This window comes from Phyllobates terribilis, unplaced genomic scaffold, assembly GCF_046119375.1.
Source record: "Phyllobates terribilis strain yellow unplaced genomic scaffold, ASM4611937v1 Scaffold_11__3_contigs__length_659146591, whole genome shotgun sequence".
Lineage (NCBI taxonomy): Eukaryota > Metazoa > Chordata > Amphibia > Anura > Dendrobatidae > Phyllobates > Phyllobates terribilis.
Window position 1 is genome coordinate 248770416 of NW_027362771.1, and position 22093 is coordinate 248792508.

Sequence of the window (22093 nt, forward strand, 5' to 3'; positions counted from 1 at the left end):
GACTGGCTGGCAATCCCTGCATGTTCATTGACTCTGTAAAGAGCGCCAAACGTGCAGGGCGGAGACCCGAGCTACCGCCCGAGTAACCCGGAAATGCTCAGTGCTCGCCGAACATCCCGAGTAGTGAAATGCTCGGGCGAGTACCGAGCAGTGTCGAGCATGCTTGCTCAACACTAGTAATTATTAAAAAATTCCCATCCGAAAATTCTGGCGGCAGAGGTCACAGTTCGTTGGCAACCAAGGAGTACAGGCGAGAGAGACACAAATGCAATCCAGCAGAGGCAGAGGAAAACTGTCAAAGTTCTGGGACTGTTTTCTCAGACCCTCCCATCGCACAAGCCCTGATGCATGGGGTACTCTCCCAAGGAGGGAAAAGTTGCGGAAGATACTGAGGGAGTACCTTGCCCACCGTAACAACGTCCTCTGTGATTCCTCTGTGCCTTATAATTTTTGGGTATCCAAGCTGGACATGTGGCATGAACTGGCTCTCTTTGCCTTGGATGTCCTTGCCTGCCCTGCCGCTAGCGTTTTGTCAGAGCGGGTTTTTAGTGCCACCGGTGGAATTATAACTGATAGGTGCATCTGCCTGTCAACTGAAAAAGCTGACAGGCTGACTCTTATAAAAATGAACAAGGGCTGGATTTGGCCAGACTTCTCAACACCACCGAATGATAGCAGCGTAACATAAACTCAAATCCAGTGTCTTTTCTTGGGAGGTCTAACTCTATTCCCATGCACCTCTGTCTTCAAACGCAGACATGGGTATATGCTTCCTGATTTTGTCTATTTGCTCTTGTCCTCCTCCTTCTTCACATCCTCATCCTCCACCACCATATCACCATATGTACCATATCAACATATCTACGTCTCTTGCAAGGGGCATTGGAGTTTCTCCAAATTTTTGGCAACCGTTGCTTCACTGAATTGGCAAACAGTATGGGAGGCCCACTTCCTAATAATGGGAACATTGTTTTCAGGAGGCCCTCCGAACTCTATGTCTCCTGCAAGGGGCATTGTAGTTCCTCCAAATTTTTTGCAGCCGTTGCTTCAGTGCATAGGCAAACAATATGGGAGACCAACTTCCTAATAATGGGAACATTATTTTCAGGAGGCCCTCCGACCTCTACGTCTCTTGCAAGGGGCATTGGAGTTCCTCCAAATTTTTGTCAGCCGTTGCTTCACTGCATAGGCAAACACTATTGGAGACTCACTTCCTAATAATGGGAACATTGTTTTCAAGAGGCCCTTCAACCTCTACGTCTCTTGAAAGGGGCATTGGAGTTCCTCCAAATTTTTGTCAGCCGTTGCTTCACTGCATAGGCAAACAGTATGGGAGGCACACTTCCTAATAATGGGAACATTGTTTTCAGGAGGCACTCCAACCTTTTATGTCTCTTGCAAGGGGCATTGGAGTTCCTCCAAATTTTTGGCAGCCATTGCTTCACTGAATAGGCAAACAATATGGGAGACCCTCTTCTTAATAATGGGACTATGTCGTTACTGAGGCCCACCTCTATGTGTCTTTAAATTGTTTCAGGAGGCCCTTTGACCTCTACGTCTCTTGCAAGGGACATTGGAGTGCCTCCAAATTTTTGACAGCCATTGCAGTCACTGCATAGGCAAAGAGTATGGGAGGCCCTCTCCTTTCCAATGGGAATATGTCGTTACTGAGGCCCACCTCTATGTGTCTTTAAATTGTTAATGGGGTTTTTCCTAAATTTTGGCAGCCGTTGGACTCACTGCATACCTTATAACTGAATAGCAGACCCTCTCCTTTCTAATGGGAACATGTCATTACTGTGGCCCAGCTCTATGTGTCTTTAAATTGTTAGTGGGGTTTTTCCCAAATTTTGGCAGCCCTTGCAGTCACAGCATGGGCTTTACCACTATAGGAGACCCGCTCCTTTATAATGGGAACATTTTTTTTATCTGTGACCCTCCTCTATGTCTCTTCAAAGGGGTATTGGGTTGCGTCCAAATTTTTGGCAGCCCTTGCAGTCACTGCATACGCAATAACAGTATAGGAGACCCACTCATTAATAATAGGAACAACAAAGCATAGCTGATAGCTCTTTAACAATAGCGAGGGCCGACTGCTGACCCTTTAAGAATAATAAGGGCTGCCTGATGGCCCTATAAAAATAGGCTTTGTGACTTTCAGAGTCCCTCCTTCATAAATGAAACAGGATGTATCTGATGATGTGTCTCACATATCATATGGCCAGATAAGGTTGTAAAATGTTAAAATGACATTTTCTGGTGAATGCATTTGTCTTGGTTGAAAGCAATGCAAAAGTGCAAAAACTCATTAAAAAAGCTGTGAAGCATTTTTGTTTTTGTATATTTATTTTGCCTTATGTACAAGTCATTACCCTGTAAAGGATGTTCCTTAACATATTTCCCACAAAAATCCATTTTGGTTTCATTTTTGTATGTTTTATTGTGAGTCCGTAAAAGTGGCGTAATACTTCTGACAACATTGTGGACAGCATTGACCTGGGAGTCATAAATGCTTCCAGGGGTCTTCCCCATGCTGTTCCCATGTCATTTTAGCACTGTTCCCTTCGATTTGGGCAATTTTTAGGCCCTCTGCAGACCGCTGGGGGGGAGCCGCCAGAAAAATGCTCGAGTTTCCCATAGACTTACATTGGGCTCGTTACTCAGACTGAGCACTCGAGCATTCCAACTTGCTTGACTCGAACAATGAGTACGCGAGCATTTTAGTGCTTGCTCATCACTAATTCTTATATATTGCAATCTTATATATTGCTGGAAGCAGTCCACAGTAAAAAAAAACAGCCATAGAGTGTCCGGGAACCTTCCCACAGACTTTTCTTAGCTAGGGCTGCTTCTAGGCAGGGTTGGACGGTCCCACCAGAGAACTGAAGACTCCTCTGGTGGGCCCTGGCTTCTCCTTCAGGAGAGTTCATAGTACAAACCTTGCAGGTCGTGATGATGATAGAGGCCATCATCTCCTTATCTTGCTGCTGGTACTTTTCTGTGGGAATCAGCTCGGCTCCTACCAGCCTGGAATATTTCCAGTGAACTATGTCACGACGCCATGGTATTAGCAGTGACCCCAGTACCGGTAGCGAAGCCATCCACAATTTCCTTCTCAGGAAATTTATTTGGTAGACTGAGTGGCTGCCCAAATACATTAGTTTTTCACAGAGGAGCTGAAGATACTGAGTTGCAGTAGGTGCAAGTTTCTCCAAAATGTTAGATATCAGAGTGAGAACAGAGAGGGCAGCACATTGACTCAGTGGTTAGCACTGAAGCCTTGCAGTGCTGGGGTCCTGGGTTCAAATCCCAGCAAGGAAAACATCTGCAAGGATTTTGTATGTTCTACCCGTGTTTGCATGGGTTTTCCCCTCAGTGAAAAAGCCGCCATAGAGTGTCCGGGAACCTTTACATGAGTTGTATTTCAACATAGCCATATTCTTTAGGTCGGATAAAAGGACTGGTATAGAGGGAAACCGTATCTACTCCGGCTGTCATTTCTCTGCCACTAGGTTCCACCCATTGTCACACATGACCCTGCCTGGCGGTATGTTCAGTGGTGAGAGCCACAGATCTGCCTGCTGTGTTACAGCTTTCAACAACTCTGCAGCGGTGTGCGGTTTGTCACCAAAGCACTAAACATATTATCTTCAGCACAGCCTGTTGCTGCTGGGCCAAGGCAGTGTTGCAGTGATTCTAGCTTGTGACTGATGTGGCCATTTTGGGGATGGAGGAGGAGGTGCAGGAGCTGAACAATGTGATTACATTGAGGTTACATTGGCGAGTCTGGTTTTTATACTAAAGAAAGATCCTACTGTGTTTTAATTTTTTTACGTCTCATCTAATGTGTATTGGAGTGCGTCCTTATTTTTTTGCAGCCCTTGAAATTGTTGTATATGCAATAACAGTATAGGAGACTAACTCCTTAATAATGGGAAGGACTATTCAAATATATTCTATATTCTAGAATATTAACTGTCTTATCTGAAATTCATTTACAGGTGAGGTATCTCAGTATCGATAGCATGTTACACCAATCCAGCCAGGTATTATTTATTGCCTTATACTCCGTGCTGCTGGTGCTGCCCAAAAATATTTAAAATCTATTCTTTTCCCTATCAATAACACTGTTAGATACATTTACAATAGGGACAGGTGCTGCTAGGTGGTATCATCGGCTCCAGTGTTCATTCTGTTCACATAAATGTCTTCAACAGTCCATAACTTATTTTTTTTAGCATTTCTTTGGCCTTATATATGTCATTACCCTGGAAAGAATGTTTCTTAACATTTTTTCCACTTTAGCTTGTTTTTTTGTATGTTTTTTTTTGTCAGTCCGTAAAATTGACGTACTACTCTAACAACATTGTTCACAGCTGTGAATAGGTTTGAACCCACAACTGCAATTCGTTAAATGGAGTGTAATATTTGACACGCTCACAAAAATTGCTAGATTATTAGGGCAGTTATATGGGATCACATTTGATGGCCACGGTTTCAGGCAGTAGCCTAACAGTATGTTATTTGTCTGTGACCAAGTGTCAATTGGTTCAACAAAACACAGCTGGCTGACTTTAAATGGAGTGGAATATTTGGCACGCTCCGCAAAATTTCTGTATTATTACGGCAGTCATAAGGGATCACGTCTAATGGCCACGGTTTCAGGCAGTCACCTAATAGTATAGTATTTGTCAGCGACCAAGTGTCAATTGCTTCAACAAAACACAGTTGCCTGACTTTAAATTCAGTGGAATATTTGTCCAGCTCCACAAAATTTCTGTATTATTACGGCAGTCATATGGGATCACGTCTGATCTTTGAAAAAAGTTTCTCTGCTTCCACAATACAGTAATGTGAAGAAAGTCAAAAAACTCTGGCTGTATTCTGCGAACAAGCAAATGGAGCAATAAAATGGTATACTCTTGATTGCTTTTTAAGCAAATAATCAGGATTAAGATAAAAAAAAAATTAGTCCTGGCCCCTGATATCTGGAGCTATGTCTACTGATATCTGTAACTGCAGGAGCAGACAGAGCGTGCAATGGACCCTCTTGTGCTGTATACACTGCTACAAACCCTGCCTGCCTGCCTAACTCCTGCTATCAGGATTAATATATTCAGCTGTATTAATCTTTAGAAGGACTGTTAGTTCAGATGGATGTATATATACTCCTGGAGTACCACTACCTATATGTAACTCATACACCGCCAATTCTGTCCCTCATACAACAGCACCTCTCCCTACTCTTACTCTTTCCAGGATAGACTGTGAAGAGCCTAGCATCACCAGGTCTCATATAGACCCAATGACGCTATGCGGCCAACCAATCACTGTTATGCCACAACCAACATGGCTGCGGGATTACAGTGCGTGGCAGACAATCCCTGCATGTTCATTGGCTCTCTAAAGAGCGCCAAACATGCAGGGCAGGGACCAGAGCTCCTGCCCGAGCAACCCTGGAAATACTCGCGGCGCAACTGAGCATGTCAAGCGGGGTGATGTTGAGGTGAGTACCGAGCAGTGGCAAGCACGCTCGCTCATCACTAGTCTTGGAGGTAATGTGAGCCTCCGGGTCTTCAGGGTTGTTAATGCTTTTAACCTAAGCTGAAAACTATTGGGACAGCAAAGATTTGTATTTGGCTCAAAGGGAATTGTCTAAACATGAAACAATTGTAGAAAACTACTACAGTATATTAGATCTGTAGCAACTAGATTTTCTGTTGATTAAAGGAAATCTGTCACCAGGATTCACAATCCAAATTATTTATATGCACAAGTAGCTCTTTCAAAGACAATTCTAGCAATCCCTTTACATGGTCAGTTCATTCCTCTATTACTGAGAAAACAGTATTTGAATTGATATGCAAATGAGGCTGAAGGCCTATTGTGGATATAAAGCCTTTGTACTTCAGCTCTATTCCCTGTCCAACATCATATACTCCTGCTTGACTGACAGTCTCTATGCTGAGAGACTTCAAGCAAAGGAGTCATCAGTCAAGAAGGATGAGGCAGTGCTGGGCAGGGAATAGAGCTGGAGTGACAGAGGCTTCAAATCTACAATAGCTCTTTAGGTTTATTTACTTATCAATTCAAATTCAAACTCTGATTTCTCAGTAATAGAGGAGCAGACCAGCCATGTAAAAGTACTGCTGCACCTTTCTTTGAAAAATACATGCACATATATACAGTAGTTGGAGGGGAAATTAAATCCTTCTGAAAGATTCCCTTTAAATTGCATATTTTACAATTCACTGTTAGCAAAATGAGGTCTCAAAATTGACTATCATTGAATTATATTTGCCAAAAATGCCTTTAACACATTTTTTTTTATTTCTGTTCATCTAAATCAGTAGCGGACAGTGTATATCCCCTACTGATCAGATGCTGCTTAGAAAGGTACAGAGAGAGCAAATAAATATTCCACACTGTGTAGAATACTAGTCTAGTACTAATCTGTGGCATCTATTAATCCATATACCCTCTTTCTCATTTCTTCTTTCTATGCCACTGATACTTGCCTACCAGTGTATTATGCTCTGTTCCAAACATAGACAAGGTAATAAAGTAGACCTGCTGCTAGAATGACACAAGTTCTAAATGAAGCCCTCTCTCTGAAGTTCTGAGTGCAGCATGTTCTGTGACACCTAACAATCACCTGAATATTTGAAGTGCTGCTGTACAACCGTGTTTTCGGAGGATCACTCGGGTATGGATCTTACCTCTAGCATTCAGATATTTATCATTATTATTATTATCTGTAAAGGGTTTTACTTCTGACCTCCTCATTACTTTAGCTTATGAATTAGTGAGAAATTAAATATCAGACATCTAAGTGATTTCCTCTCATCACTTGACATTTATTCATCCCCTCCTTATGAGATTCCCATTTCATCTTAATGTGCTCGTTATCGCAAATTCAAATATTTTTGTGAAGTCGAGGGAGCTGATCTGCAGTACCAGTTTTTAATTCATGTCACATCCAATTACACCATGTAATTAAAAAAAGCCAGACAAAGGCCATTGGTCAACAAAGGGTAAAATTTGAAATTTACAAATAAAATGTAGATTTTTAATTTATTTTTTTAGTTTTTTGGTGCTCTTTGCTCTAAATGACCTTTACCTGCTCTTCTACGAAAGAAATGAATCTCATTAGACAGTTTCTTTTAAGTCCAACATCAAGGAAGATACAAATTGGTTTTGTCCATCATAAAATGAAATTCAGACAGTTAATTAAATGGCAAAGTAAATTCTTACCCATGCAACTCAAATTAAGCTCTGAATAACTGCACAATGTTTAACCCATTCAGTGTTGAAAGATTGAAATAAATTACTTTTCACTTGCTACCATAACATTCATTATTACCCAGTTGTATCAAGGGATTGGGAGTGTTGAATAATTTAATAAAGCACTTTTCATGTCTGATGGAGGGTGGGATCGAATGTTCAGCAATTTCCATTTCTGACATTTTTGCAGCCGTTTTTAATGTCCGTTGATACTAGTCAATATATTCAAACATATAGTATATATTAAATTACATCTGTAAAGGGGCTGTCTTGGGCAGAGATAGAGAAATGGGTTTCCTTACAAATTATGACCCTTGCCTATGGTGCTATGCATTGTATTCCTGATACAAATGAATCCTCAGAAGAACACTTTAGCTCTGAATACAATAACAAGTACAGTACATGCTATTTTATATATGCTGTAATCTTGTATTGATCTTCTAAAATGGGTTCCAAGTTAGTACTAAATCCCTTTTTCAATAAAGTAAAAGTTATTTTTCCTTAAAGATCAAGTGCAGTTGGTGTCAGATTGTACACATATAATGTGTACAGTCATGGCCAAAAGTGTTGGCACCCTTGAAATTTTTTCAGAAAATTAAGTTTTTCTCCCAGAAATTATTGCAATTACACACGGTTTTGTTATACACATGTTAATTTCCCAGGAAAAACAGGAAAATAAGGCAAAGTGGACATAATTTTACACAAAACCCCAAAAATGGGCAGGACAAAATTGTTGGCACCTTTTCAAATATGTGGGTAAACAATTTTGTTTCACGCATCTGACGCTCGTTCAAACTCACCTGTGGCAAGTAACAGTTGTTTGCAATATGAAAATCCCACCTGAAACCAGATAAAAAGGGGACAAGTTGACTTTGCATTGTGTGTCTGTGTGTGCCACATTAAGCATGGAGAATAGAAAGAGAAGAAGAGAACTGTCAGGACTTGAGAGCCAAAATTGCTGAAAAATATCAACAATCGAAAGGTTGCAAGGCCATCTACAGAGATCTTGATGCTCCTTTGTCCATGATGCACAACATAATCAAGAAATTAACAACCCATGGCACTGTAGCTAATCTCCCTTGACGTGAGTGGAAGAGAAAAATTGCTGAAAGGTTGCAAAGCAGGATAGTGGATAAGCAGCCCCAATCAAGTTCCAAAGAGATTCAAGCTGTCCTGCAGACTCAGGGTGCATCAGTGTCAGCGCAAACTATCCATCGACATTTGAATGAAATTAAATGCTATGGCAGGAGACCCAGGAGAACCTCACTGCTTACACAGAGACATAAAAAAGCTAAACTGCAGTTTCTCAAAATGTACATGAGTAAGTCACAATCCTTCCTGGAAAGTATCTTGTAGATAGATGAGACCAAGATAGAGCTTTTTGGTAAAGCACATATTTCTGTTTACTGAAAATGGAATGAGGCCTACAAAGAAAAGAACACAGTCACTACAGTGAATTATGGTGAAGGTTCAAAGATGTTTTGGGGTTGTTTTGCTGCCTGAGGCACTGGGTGTCTAGACTGTGTGCAAGACATCATGAAATCTGAAGATTACCAAAGGATTTTGGGTCGCAATGTAGTGCCCAGTGTCAGAAAGCTGGGTTTGCATCCTAAATCATGGGTCTTCCAGCAGGACTATGACCCCAAACATACTTCAAGAAGGACCCAGAAATGGAAACAAAGCGCTGGAGAGTTCTGAAGCTGGCAGCAATGAGTTTGGATCTAAATCCCATAGAACACCTGTGGAGAGATCTTAAAATTGCTGTTTAGAGAAGTCACCCTTCATATATGAGAGACCTGGAGCAGTTTGCAAAAGCGGTCCAAAATTCCAGTTGAGAGATGTAAGAAGCATGTTGATGGTTGTAGGAAGCGATTGATTGCAGATACTTATTCCAAAGGGTATGCAACCAAATATTAAGTTGAGGGTGCCAACAATTTTGGGGGGTTTTGTGTGAAATTATGTCCAATTTGCTTTTTTTTTCCTTTATTTTTTTGTGTTGTTCCAATGCACAGAAAGAAAATAAATATGTATATAACAAAATGTGTAATTTCAATAATTTTCTGGGAGAAATACTTCATTTTCTGGAACAATTTCAAGGGTGCCAACACTTTCTGCCATGACTGTGTATACTCGCTAATTCCAAAATATATTCTTCTGAATCACTCAGTTTGCTAACAGAACCAATGTATCAGAGGCTATCAGCAGAATATGGGACGTATTTATGCTACTTGTACTGTAATAACAGAGAGAGATGAGGAAGTGCTGATAGGTGATAGAATTCAAGTATCATCAATTACATGTGTTTATGGCACAAGTGACCACAACTTTGGGGATTTTTAGTAGATTTTCACTTTTTCTTAATATTTTGATTCCTCGCACTTATACAGAGAATCATTTAGGTAAACAATTGCTACATATATATTTGCTTTATATGCATTTAAAGGTTCACCAAATTTTACTCTATATTCATTGACCCTGGACCCCCTCTCATCTCGTCTTCTCGTATGACAATACCGCCCCTGGAGTTTTGTTTACCACAGGTTTATACAAGTTAATCACAAAGTTTTCATAATGTTCCTTCTTTTAAATATGAACTATGCAAATTATGTTTAAGAAATGAAATAAATAATTTTCCTACTTGATCGTCAGAATTGGTCACTTGTCTATATGCTGCTTTGTGTTTTTATCTACTTGATCCTCAGAATTGGTCACTTGTCTATATGTTACTTTGTGTTATCTACTTGATCATCAGAATTGGTCACTTGTCTATATGTTACTTTGTGTTATCTACTTGATCATCAGAATTGGTCACTTGTCTATATGTTACTTTGTGTTATCTACTTGATCATCAGAATTGTTCACTTGTCTATATGCTACTTTGTGTTTTTATCAACTTAAATTCAATGTATCCTTGCTGTTGGATATACTGTTTTGTCTTTACATACACGTAAGAGTATAGAAACCAGAACATCTCTGGAGAAAATATGGAGTAAGAACATCCACTCTCCAATTAGCTTAAATCTTCATTGGCATGGAGAAATCTGGTGGCACACCATTCAGCCATTCAGGATAGTCAATGAGTAGCTGAGGCTCAAACTCTGATTACTACACAATCAAACTTTTCACATGAACTGTTAGTTCACTTCTTATTAGCTTCGCCTTTTAACTAAGTTATTTAATCTAAATGTTAAAAGTGGGGGAATACACTGAATAGACAGCACTGCCTATGTCATCATCAGATCGGAAGCATTGTGTTTATTATAAAGTTGCCCGCTTATTATTATATAAAGGATTATAGGCCTTTAGAGATGGTCAAATCAATTTGACGCAAGACAAATTCATGTTGAATTTTATGAAACTCTATGAATTTGAGTAAATTGCAATTCGAATTACGCAAATCACTAAAAAAAATGCCCTCCACCTTTTTACACCTTGCCTAAAATTTAGCAGTTACAGAAGGCTGACATGGCCTTAGGCACAACCACACAGTCTTACCCATAATGCTTTACAGCTATGACATCACATGGTAAAATACAGCCAATCATGAAGGACTATCACAGGCTATGGAGGTAGGGGGAGGGGGAATAGTTGGGAGCTGATCACATTGAAAATGTGTATTGGTCCATTGCAGTGAAAAATTCAGGGCGGGTGCTGTACCTGCTGTAGATTGCAGCTTGAAAGACTTGAAAGGAAGGTAATTCTCTGCACAACCGTCCTAATAAAATCTAATCTTTTATTGTAGACATAGTTAAAACATATTTAAAAGAGGAAGAAACCACATGGCCTGACACATTTCTGGTGCACTGCGGTGCCCTTAGTCATAGGACGTCCTATGACTAAGGGTGCCGCAGTGCGCCAGAAACGTATCATAGGATATATAACAGCCCAGGCAAGGAATGCATCAGCCTTTATAGAGTGATTTGGAGATGAGAGGATGTCAGAGCTTAATTAAGCAATTAAGTGAGGAAGATAAAGTCCTAAAACATTGGATAAATACTCTAGACAGCAATATTGCAGCAATGAAGAAGGTAAGAGTAGTAGTCTGGGAATAATACACAGATTCAATTGATCAGAGGGGGAGAGTGAAATAGGTGGTGAAAATGACGGCGGTGTCAGACTCCAAATAATTGATCAATGAAACAGTGTAGCTTGTTTTTGCCCTACTCCATTTTAATTGTAATTGCACATTTTTTTTCTTCATTCTTAATGCACTAGAAAGCAGAAGTAAGACAGCACAATAAAATCTGTTTTAGAAGTCAAATTTTATATCTGTACATGCCACACCAATACAGTGCCCAGTTGAATGTTCTGACTCTTTGGACATGTTCCTACCAAGCATTTCTTATTTTGTCATTTTCGGAAATTAGGTTGTTTTCTTTAAAAGAAAATGGAAAAAAACAAAAAAAAACAAATGTAGACACTTAAGTAAGTATGTCTATTTATGTGCCACTGTTGTCCAATTTGAAAACTGTACATGCCACACCTATACTTTGGCCAGATTACACATTTTACATGTATGTGTACGTACATACCTAGAAATTCTAATTATGTTCTTTTGGGCAAAGATTGAGAATGGGTGAAAAAAAGACATACATTGTCTAAGAATAAACCCATACAAAACATACAATGCCTAAGAATTCGGGAGCCACTAGCAGCAGCAACAACACTTCTGCCACCAGCTGTCTGGGAAGTATTACTACCAAACCCAGGCCACAATTGGCTTCCTTTGCCTATGGCAAGCATCAGGTAAGGACATAGCATTGGTGCAACCTGTGCAGCTGCACAGCAGCCCAATAGGTACGGAGGGTCCACTAGCAAATCCAAACTAGGTGATATTGTTCATTATGATGACCTAATGGACTCAAAGTGCTAATATTTTGATCTTGCACAGGGGCCTTCTTCTGTCTGTGTCCGATGCTGGCAAGCATACTAGTGGTAAGGAAACAGAGGGCATTATGGAATATATGGCACATTACCCATCTGAGTCACAACTGGATGTTGTTACTTTTGACAGCTACACAGTCATTTTGAGTTAGGTACAGGATTTTCATTAAGTAGGGGGCCACAGTTTGTGCTAACTCCATTGTGTAGAAAAGTCATTGAACGATTTTCAGCTAATGACATCTTTATCTGCCAAAGAAAGTTTATTTATTTTAGTTTCAGCTAAAACAAGTTATTTCTATTGGGATCATTTTATAGATGTTATGGAGAACATTTTGGGGAAATATCTGGCTGTTTAAAATTCACTTACAATATTTTACCTTTACATTCAATGCAGAGAACAAAAATAGATGTCTTGTTAAACTGGATGTGAACAATCCGTATGTGCAGCAAGAGCTTAATTTGTCTTTCCTTAGAACATAGTACTGCTCCCATGAAACAGGGATTTAAATATAATGGGCAGTTTCTATAGGATTAACACGTTAAGCTCTCCTCTCCTTAAAGGCCCCGTCACACTAAGCAATATCGCTAGCGAGATCGCTGCTGTGTCACGGTTTTGGTGACTCACCAGCGACCTCACCAGCGATGTCGCTATGTGTGACACTTTGCAACGATCAGGCCCCTGCTGTGAGGTCGCTGATCGTTGCAAAGTGTCCTGGACCATTTTTTGGTCGTTGGCCTCCCGCTGGCCAGCACACATCGCTGTTTGTGACCAGCGGGACCAACGATCTGGCTGGTAACCATGGTAAATATCGGGTTACTAGGGGCACGCGCGCACTTAGTAACCCGCTGTTTACCATAGATACCACTCTGCTACGGTGCGCGGAGGCTCCAGCGCACCGTAGCAGAGTGGTATCCATGGTAATTAGCGGGTTACTAGGGGCACACACGCACTTAGTAACCCAATATTTACCATAGTTACCAGCCTGCTCCTGCTTCAGCAGCAGGCTGGTAACGGGAGCAGGACATCGTGGAACGATTCTTTCCACGATGTCGCTGCTCCACTGATCGCTGGTGAGCCTGCCTGTTTGACAGCTCACCAGCGATGTATTAGCGATGCAGCAACGATCCCTGACAGGTCGTATCGTTGTCGGGATCGCTGTTGCATCGCTTAGTGTGACGGGGCCTTTACTCTTGGATTTTCATGAAATACTAACACTATTATGTAAAATCCTTTCTGAAAACCAAGTCAAGTCATTCTGAGCAAATCTATAAAGCGTTGCTGCAACATAATGTAGTTCATCCATTCCTAGTCTTGTCTATAGATCTTTGTGTTTATAGACTGATAAGATTATTCATAGTTGTTGTTCTTTGTGAACCTTAAGAACCACAAAGGTCAGCTCATATTGATTGCTTCCACAAAACAGTCATTTCCCAGATCACCTGCAGTAAACATCTGAAGAAGGACTCCTTTGTGGGTTTCACAACTTGTGTACAACATCACTTGATTAATAATTTCAATGTTGGCCCTGGTAAAGGGGTCCCCAGATAGAAAAGTGTAGATATTCAATACTGACGACTGGTAGTTAAGCATGAGTAAACCTTCAAATTGCACATAAATCTGGTTTCTTAAAAATCTTCACATTAGTTGTAATGTTGGCTGAATTATTGACATGATGTTTCACAAAGAAGAGCTATCAGTTAAATAAAATATAATAGACATGAAGCTTTCAGTTTGCCCAGATTTGAGGCAAAAGGTCCAACTATACACAAAGATTCAGTTTTCTTTCGGTACTTGACATGTTCTCACAGGAAATAGATAAAAGTATAGTCACATTAGATTTGTAGAAATTCTCCCAATGTTTTATCACATACCAGGTTAAAATCAATACACCCATTAAACCTGGAAAAACACAGCTTACGCATTTCAAGCATCAAGCAACCTTAGACAAACATGGAACAAATAAAAGGTACTTCAGACCTGAAATATGTGGATTGGCAAATGCTGCTATAATCATTGTCTCTGAATATTTATATGTAAAAATGACATATAAAAATGTTTTTTTTGATCTTGATAACTTCATTCTTTAATTGCTTACAGAATATTTCAGGATTAGTGATTAGAGATGAGTGACTGTTTTGGTGTTTGGGTTCAGCGAATACACCCGAACATAAAAAAAAATGTTTGTGTTCGGACTCCCGAACACAAACCCGAACACGATCATGGCCCCGAACAGCCATGGTTTCCCATGCTGTCATCTGTGTGGCAGCGCAGGAATCAGGGGTTGTGACCGGTGGTAAGATCGCTCTTGCCGGTCACAGCGCTGCGGGATCATGCTGACTGGTGTCAGCATGATCCCGCAGCTGTGACAGTGACCTGTAGTAAAAAGCTTACCGCGGGTCACAGGTGCCTTCCGATGGGGCTACTACCCCCATCATCCGGCGCCTCATGTCACTGTACACAAGCGCCGCTGATGAGAAAAGCAATCTCTCATCAGAGCGCTTCCACTGAAAACTGAAAGTAAAAAACAAAGTTAAAATAAATAATTTAAATAAAAATAATAAACACATTAAACTCACCTAACACTTATCTTCACCTTGACCCCAATGTTTTCGTCCCCTGTAAAAAAAAACATATACTCACCTTACAGCTAATCCCTGTAGCCATTGTCACCTGCAATAAGGGTAAAATAATAAAACAACCTCATCCTCATGTGTCCGCAGTAGTCCATATAGCAAGGGTCCTACATCAATGTCATTGATAGCACAGCCACATCCGGAGATGCGACTGTACTATCCGGCAGCCAGCGATACACTGACAGGAGCTCTATGGCTCATGCAGTGTATCGCGAGAAAGTGTCGGCTGGGGTCACCAGAGTTCAAACAGCTGAGGATCAGCTGAGTGCTCCAGTGATCTCACTTAGGGCATTAGTGCTGTGTGGGAATTTTCCCATGCAACACTAATGCCATAAGTGAGATCACTGGCGCTCTCAGCTGATCATCAGCTGTTTGAACTCCAGTGACCTCACCCCTGCAGCAGCACTATACACTGACAGTAGTGATTCCAATCATTGTGGGACACTGGGATTATGTCATGACTGTGGACAAGTGAAGGCATTGGGCGTTAGGTGAGTATACAGTGTTTTTTACTCTTAAATAAATTATTAAAACCGTGTGGAATTTTATTTAAATAAAATACTTTATTCTGGCCGTGTCTTTATTGAAAAACATCAAAAACCTTACTACGGGGTTAGTATTGAGGCCCTCCATTACTAACTTGGGTTTCATGTCAGCCGCCAATACAAGGCTGACATGAACCCCAACTCTATAACCCCACTCGCCACCGCTACACGGCAGTGGGAAGAGTGGAGGCTAAGCGCAGATTTGGTACATCTTATGGATGGGCCTTTTCTGGGGCAGCTGAGAGCTGATACTATTAGCCTTAGAGGGGGCCAGGATCCATGGCCCCTTCCCTGGCTATTAATATCGGCCCACAGCTGTCTGTTTAGCCTTTACTGGTTAGATTTTATAGGGGGACCCTACGTCAATTTTTTTCTGTGGTCTTCCTGTAAACTATCTATCTATTATCTATCTGTTATCTATCTATTACTCTATTATTTATCTAGCAGTCTATCTATCTAGCAGTCTGTCTCTCTATCATCTATATATCTATCACTTATCTATGAATCTATATGACTATCCATCTACTGATAGATAGATAATAGATAGATATATGGATAGATAGATAGATAAATAGATAGATATATGGATAGATAGATTGATAGATAGGTATATGGATAGATAGATAAACACAGATACATAGATAATAGATAGATATACCAATAGATAGATAATAGATAGATAGATAGATAGATAGATAGATAGATAGATAGATAGATATAGATATATGGATAGATAGACAGATAAACAATAGATAGATGCAGTGGGGAAAAAAATCATTTAGTCAGCCACCAATTGTGCAAGTTCTCCCACTTAAAAAGATGAGAGAGGCCTGTAATTGACATCATAGGTAGACTTCAACTATGAGATAAAAATGAGAAAACAAATCCTGAAAATCACATTGTCTGATTTGGAAAGAATTTTTTTTTCAAATTTTGGTGGAAAATAAGTATTTGGTCAACTACAAAAGTTAATCTTAATACTTTGTTATATATCCTTTGTTGGCAATGACAGAGGTAAAACATTTTCTGTAATTCTTCACAAGGTTGGCACACGCTGTTGCTGGTAAGTTGGCCCATTCCTCCATGCAGATCTACTCTTTAGCAGTGATGTTTTGGGGCTGTCGCTGGGCAACACGGACTTTCAACTCCCTCCAAAGGTTTTCTATAGGGTTTACATCTAGAGACTGGCTAGGCCACTCCAGGACATTGAAATGCTTCATATGAAGCCACGCTTTTGTTGCCCTGGCGGTGTGCTTGGGATCATTGTCATGCTGAAAGACGCAGCCATGTTTCATCTACAATGCCCTTGCTGATGGAAGGAGGCTTGCACTCAAAATCTCACGATACATGGCCCCATTCATTCTTTCATGTACACGGATCAGTCGTCCTGGCCTCTAGGCAGAGAAACAGCCCCAAAGCATGATGTTGCCACCCAATGCTTCACATTGGGTATGGTGTTCTTTGGATGCAACTCAGCATTCTTTCTCCTCCAAACACGACGAGTTGTGTTTCCACCAAACAGTTCTACTTTGGTTACATCTGACCGTATGACATTCTCCCAATACTCTTCTGGGTCATCTAAATGCTCTCTAGCAAACTTCAGATGGGCCCGGACATGTAATTGCTTAAGCAGGGGGACACGTCTGGCACTGCAGGATCTGAGTCCCTGACGGCGTAGTGTGTTACTGATGGTAGCCTGTGTAACGTTGGTCCCAGCTCTCTGCAGATCATTCACTAGGTTCCCCTGTGTGGTTCTGGGATTTTTTCTCACTGTTCTTGAGATCATTTTGACCCCATGGGGTGATATCTTGTGTGGAGCCCCAGATCGAGGGAGATTATCAGTGGTCTTGTATGTCTTCCATTTTCTAACTATTGCTTCCACAGTTGATTTCTTCACACCAAGCTGCTTGCCTATTGCAGATTCAGTCTTCCCAGCCTGGTGCAGGGCCACAATTTTATGTTTTGGTGTCCTTTGACAGCTCTTTGGTCTTCACCATAGTGGAGTTTGGAGTGTGACTGTTTGAGGTTGTGGACAGGTGTCTTTTATACTGATAACAAGTTCAAACAGGTGCCAGTACTACAGGTAGTGACTGGAGGACAGAGGAGCCTCTTAAAGAAGAAGTTACAGGTCTGTGAGAGACAGAAATCTTGCTTGTTTGTAATTGACCAATTAACTTATTTTCCACCAAAATTTAAAAAAAAAATTCTTTCTAAATCAGACAATGTGATTTTCAGGATTTGTTTTCTCATAGTTGAGGCCTACCTATGATGTCAATTACAGGCCTCTCTCATCTTTTTAAGTGGGAGAACTTGCACAATTGGTGGCTGACTAAATACTTTTTTTCCCCACTGTATATGTATAGATAAATACATATATAGATATATAGATGATAGATAGACTGATAGATAATTAGATAGATATATGGATAGATAAATAGATGATAGATAGATATATGGATAGTTGACAGATAGATATACAGATAGATAGATATATTGATAGACAGATATATGGATAGATAGATAAATAATAGATAGATAGACTGATATATAATTAGATAGATAATAGATATATGGATAAATAGATAAATAGATGATAGATAGATAGATAGATAGATAGATAGATAGATAGATGGATAGAGAGATATATGGATAGATGCATATATGGATAGATAGATATATGGATAGATAGATAAATATGTGGATAGATTGATAGACATATACAAATAGATAGATATACAGTTAGATATATGGATAGATAATAGATAAATAATAGATAGATAGACTGATAGCTAATTAGATAGATAATAGGTGAAATTTCTGCTGTATGCTGATGACCTCATGCTGTTATCACCAACTGAGAAAGGCTTCCAGGATAATCTGAAAATCCTAGTGACCTTCAGCATCACATGGGCACTGCCAGTCAACCAGTAGAAAACTAATATCATGGTGTTCCAAAAAAGAAAGCAGAAACCAGCAGGCCATCCCCCCTTCATAATAGACAGCTGTCCACTTACGGAAACCAACAAGTACACCTACCTGGACCTAGAACTCAGCCTATTAGGAAGCTTTAAGCAAGCCATACAGTTGCTGAAAGACAAGGCGGGCAAAGCCTTCTATACCATCTCAAGGCACCTGTAACAGTCTGGCTAAAAATCTTTGATACCATCATAGCCCCAATCCTTCTGTATGGTAGTGAAGTATGTAGTCCAGTCTCATACCCAAACTTGTCAAAGTGGTATGCCGGACCAACAGAAATATTCCACCTAGAGTTCTGCAAACACCTCCTCCAAGTCCATCGGAGTACATCAAACAGCGCCTGCCGAGCAGAGCTGGGCAGATTTCCGCTACACCTTGCGATCCAGAAGAAGGCACTAGCATTCAAGGCTCGTCTACAAAGTAGTAGTCCTAACTCCTACCATCACAAAGCCTTGCTACACCAGGAAGCCCTAGGAGAACGAAGCCCCCCAACACAAATCACCCCAAACCAGCCTGACCAAGCCACCAACCTGCATGGCCTGACGAAAGGGGATATCCGAAATATTGGTCAACAAAGGCAAAGAGGAATATCTCAGTGTCTGGAGTAACGACATTACCAAATCTCAGAAACTGATGGTATACCAGAACCTACAGAGGGAATACAAACTGGCCCCATATCTAGAGACCTCAAAGAGCGACAGATACTGAGCCAGTACAGACTGAGCGCCCACGGCTTACTCATCGAATCTGGGCGGCACCGACAGAACTGCCCCGAGAGCGCAGACTCAACCAGGAGGCTGTGGAGGATGAAGCCCACTTCTTGCTGAGGTGCCCCAAATATTCCACAGTGAGGGACACTCACTTCATGAGACTGTCTGATCTCCTCCCAGACTTCACCTTCATGAAGGAGGAAGACAAACTGCCTATATTACTAGGGGAAGAGGAAAGTGCAGCGGCCATAGCAGAACAATATGTCAGTGCCTGCCACAGACTAAGAGGAGCCTGATATGTCATGGATCCAGATACCTCACCCTGGATGTGTCTCTATTCCCATCCCCCCCATATTTTACCACTTGCTTTGGCAATGATAACATGTACTTAATCCTGATAATAAAGGCCATATGATTTGGTTTGATTAATAGATAAATATATGTATAGATAAATAATAGATAGATGGATAGATAGACTGATAGATAATTAGATAGATAATAGATATATGGATAGATAATAGATAAATCGATAGATAAATAGATAGGTAGGTAGATAACAGATAGATAAATAGATATATGGATAGATGAATAGATAATAGATAGATGGATAAATAGACAGATATATGGATAGATTGATAGATATATACAGATAAATAGATATACAGATAGATACAGGTGCATCTCACTAAATTAGAATATCATCAAAAAGTTAATATATTTCAGTTCTTCACTACAAAAAGTGAAACTCATATATTATATAGTCATTACAAGCAGAGTGATCTATTGCAAGTGTTTATTTCTGTTAATGTTGATGATTATGGCTTGCAGCCAATGAAAACACAAAAGTCATTATCTCAGTAAATAAAATACTTGACAACAGCTTGAAAAATGTTTTTAAAATCCGAAATGTTGGCCTACTGAAATATACGTTCAGTACTCATGAGCGAGCATTAAAATGCACAGGTACTCGTTGCTCGGGTCGAGCAAATTGGAATGCTCGAGTACTTGGTCCGAGTAACGAGGCCAATGTAAGTCTATGGGAAACTCGAGCATTTTTCTGGCGGCCCCCTGTCCCCCGGTGGTCTGCAGAGGGCCTAAAAATTGTCCAAATCAATGGGAACAGTGCTCAAATGGCATGGGACCAGCATGGGGAAGACCCCTGGAAGCATTTCTGACTCCCAGATTACCGCTGTCAACAATGTTGTCAGAGATATTACGCCACTTTTACGGACTCACAATAAAACATACAAAAACAAAATCAAAATGGATTTTCCTGGGAAATATGTTTAAGAACATCCTTTCCAGGGTAATGACTTGTATATAAGGCAAAATAAATTTACAAAAACAAAAATGCTCCTCCACACTTTGGGCTATGTTCATACCTAGCGTTTTTGATGTATTTTTTGCACTTTTGAATTGCTTTCAACCAAGACAAATGCATTCATCGGGAAATGTGACACATCATCAGACAGATGCATACAGTGCTGAAAAGACATGGGAACAGCATGGGGAAGACCGCTGGAAGCATCTCTGACTTCCAGGTCACTGCCTACTGTAAGTGTGCCCATCATAAATGATCCTTGGTGCATGCAAAGATGCCTCCCGCCATGCACCTGTCATTGCAGACTTGCAACAATCATCGTCTACGACCATGTCCCAGCACAGCGTTCAGTTGTCCCTACCCCATTCCTTGGAATGCAAGTGCAAGTATGCAGCCAGCCACCCACCCTCAGGCTGCAATACTATACTTCCAAATTTTTGACAGCTGCTTGAAACTTGAAATGTGGCCATTGAGGCTCGTTGAGGTGGAAGCTGTCCACAACCTCATGGCGGCGGCAGCCGGGTGTCCATACTCAGTCCCAAGCCGCAACTATTTGTTCCGGTGTCGTGTCCGCCTTCCACAAGCACTGGTCCCACAACATTACCCGTGCCCTCCCCAGTGCACTTACTGGGAAGGACCACCTAACCACAAACACGTGGACAGGTGACTATGGCCAGGGATGGTATGGAGCCAGTGCACATTAAAAATGCAGCCATAGAGTGTCTGGGAGCCTTCCCACACACTTTTCTTAGGGCTGTTTCTTGGCAGAGTTGGACGAGCCCACCAGAGAAATGGAGACTCCTCCGGTGAGCCCTGGCTTCTGCTTCAGGAGATTTCATAGTGCTGAGGTGAGTCCATGATGATGATAGAGACCATCATTTGGTTAGTTTTCTGTTACTTGGAATGCAAGCACTATTATGCAGCCAGCCAATACTATACTGCCAAATTTTTTACAGCTGCTTGCACTTGAAATGTGGCCTTGTAAATTCTTGGAGGCGGAAGCTGTCCACAACCTTATGGCGGCGGTCCCCAGCTGCCATTATTTGTCCCAGTCTCGTCTCCGCCTTCCACAAGCACGGGTCCTACAACATTGCCCGTGCCCTCCCCAGTGCACTTACTGGGAAGGACCGCCTAACCACAAACACGTGGACAGGTGAATGTGGCCAAGGATGGTACGGAGCCAGTCCACAGCTTGTTGGTGAGTTATATTTCACCACAGTCATATTTTTTGGCTCGGTGAAAGGACTGACTTTTGGGAAACCGTATCTACTCTGGCTGTCATTTCTCTGTCACCATGTTCCGCCCATTTTCACACACGACCATGCCTGGCTGTATGTTCAGCGGTGAGAGTTACAGATCAGGCTGCTGTGTTACAGCTTTCAACAACTCTACATCGGTGGGCGGTTTGTCACCTAAGCATTAAGCATGTTATCTTCAGCACAGCCTGTTGCCGCTTGGCCAAGGCAGTGCTGCAGTGCTTTCAGCTTGTGACTGATGTGGTCTTTCGGAGATGGAGGCGGAACTGCAGGAGCTGAACAATGTGATTACATTAAGGTTACATTGGCGACTCTGGTTTTTATACTAAAGAAAGATTCTACTGTGTTTTTTTTACGTTATTTTTTAAGACAAATGCATTCACCGGGAAATGTCATTTTAGCATTTTACAACCTAGTCTGGCCATGTGGTGTATGACACATCATCAGACACATCCTGTTTAATTTATGATGGAGGGACTCTGA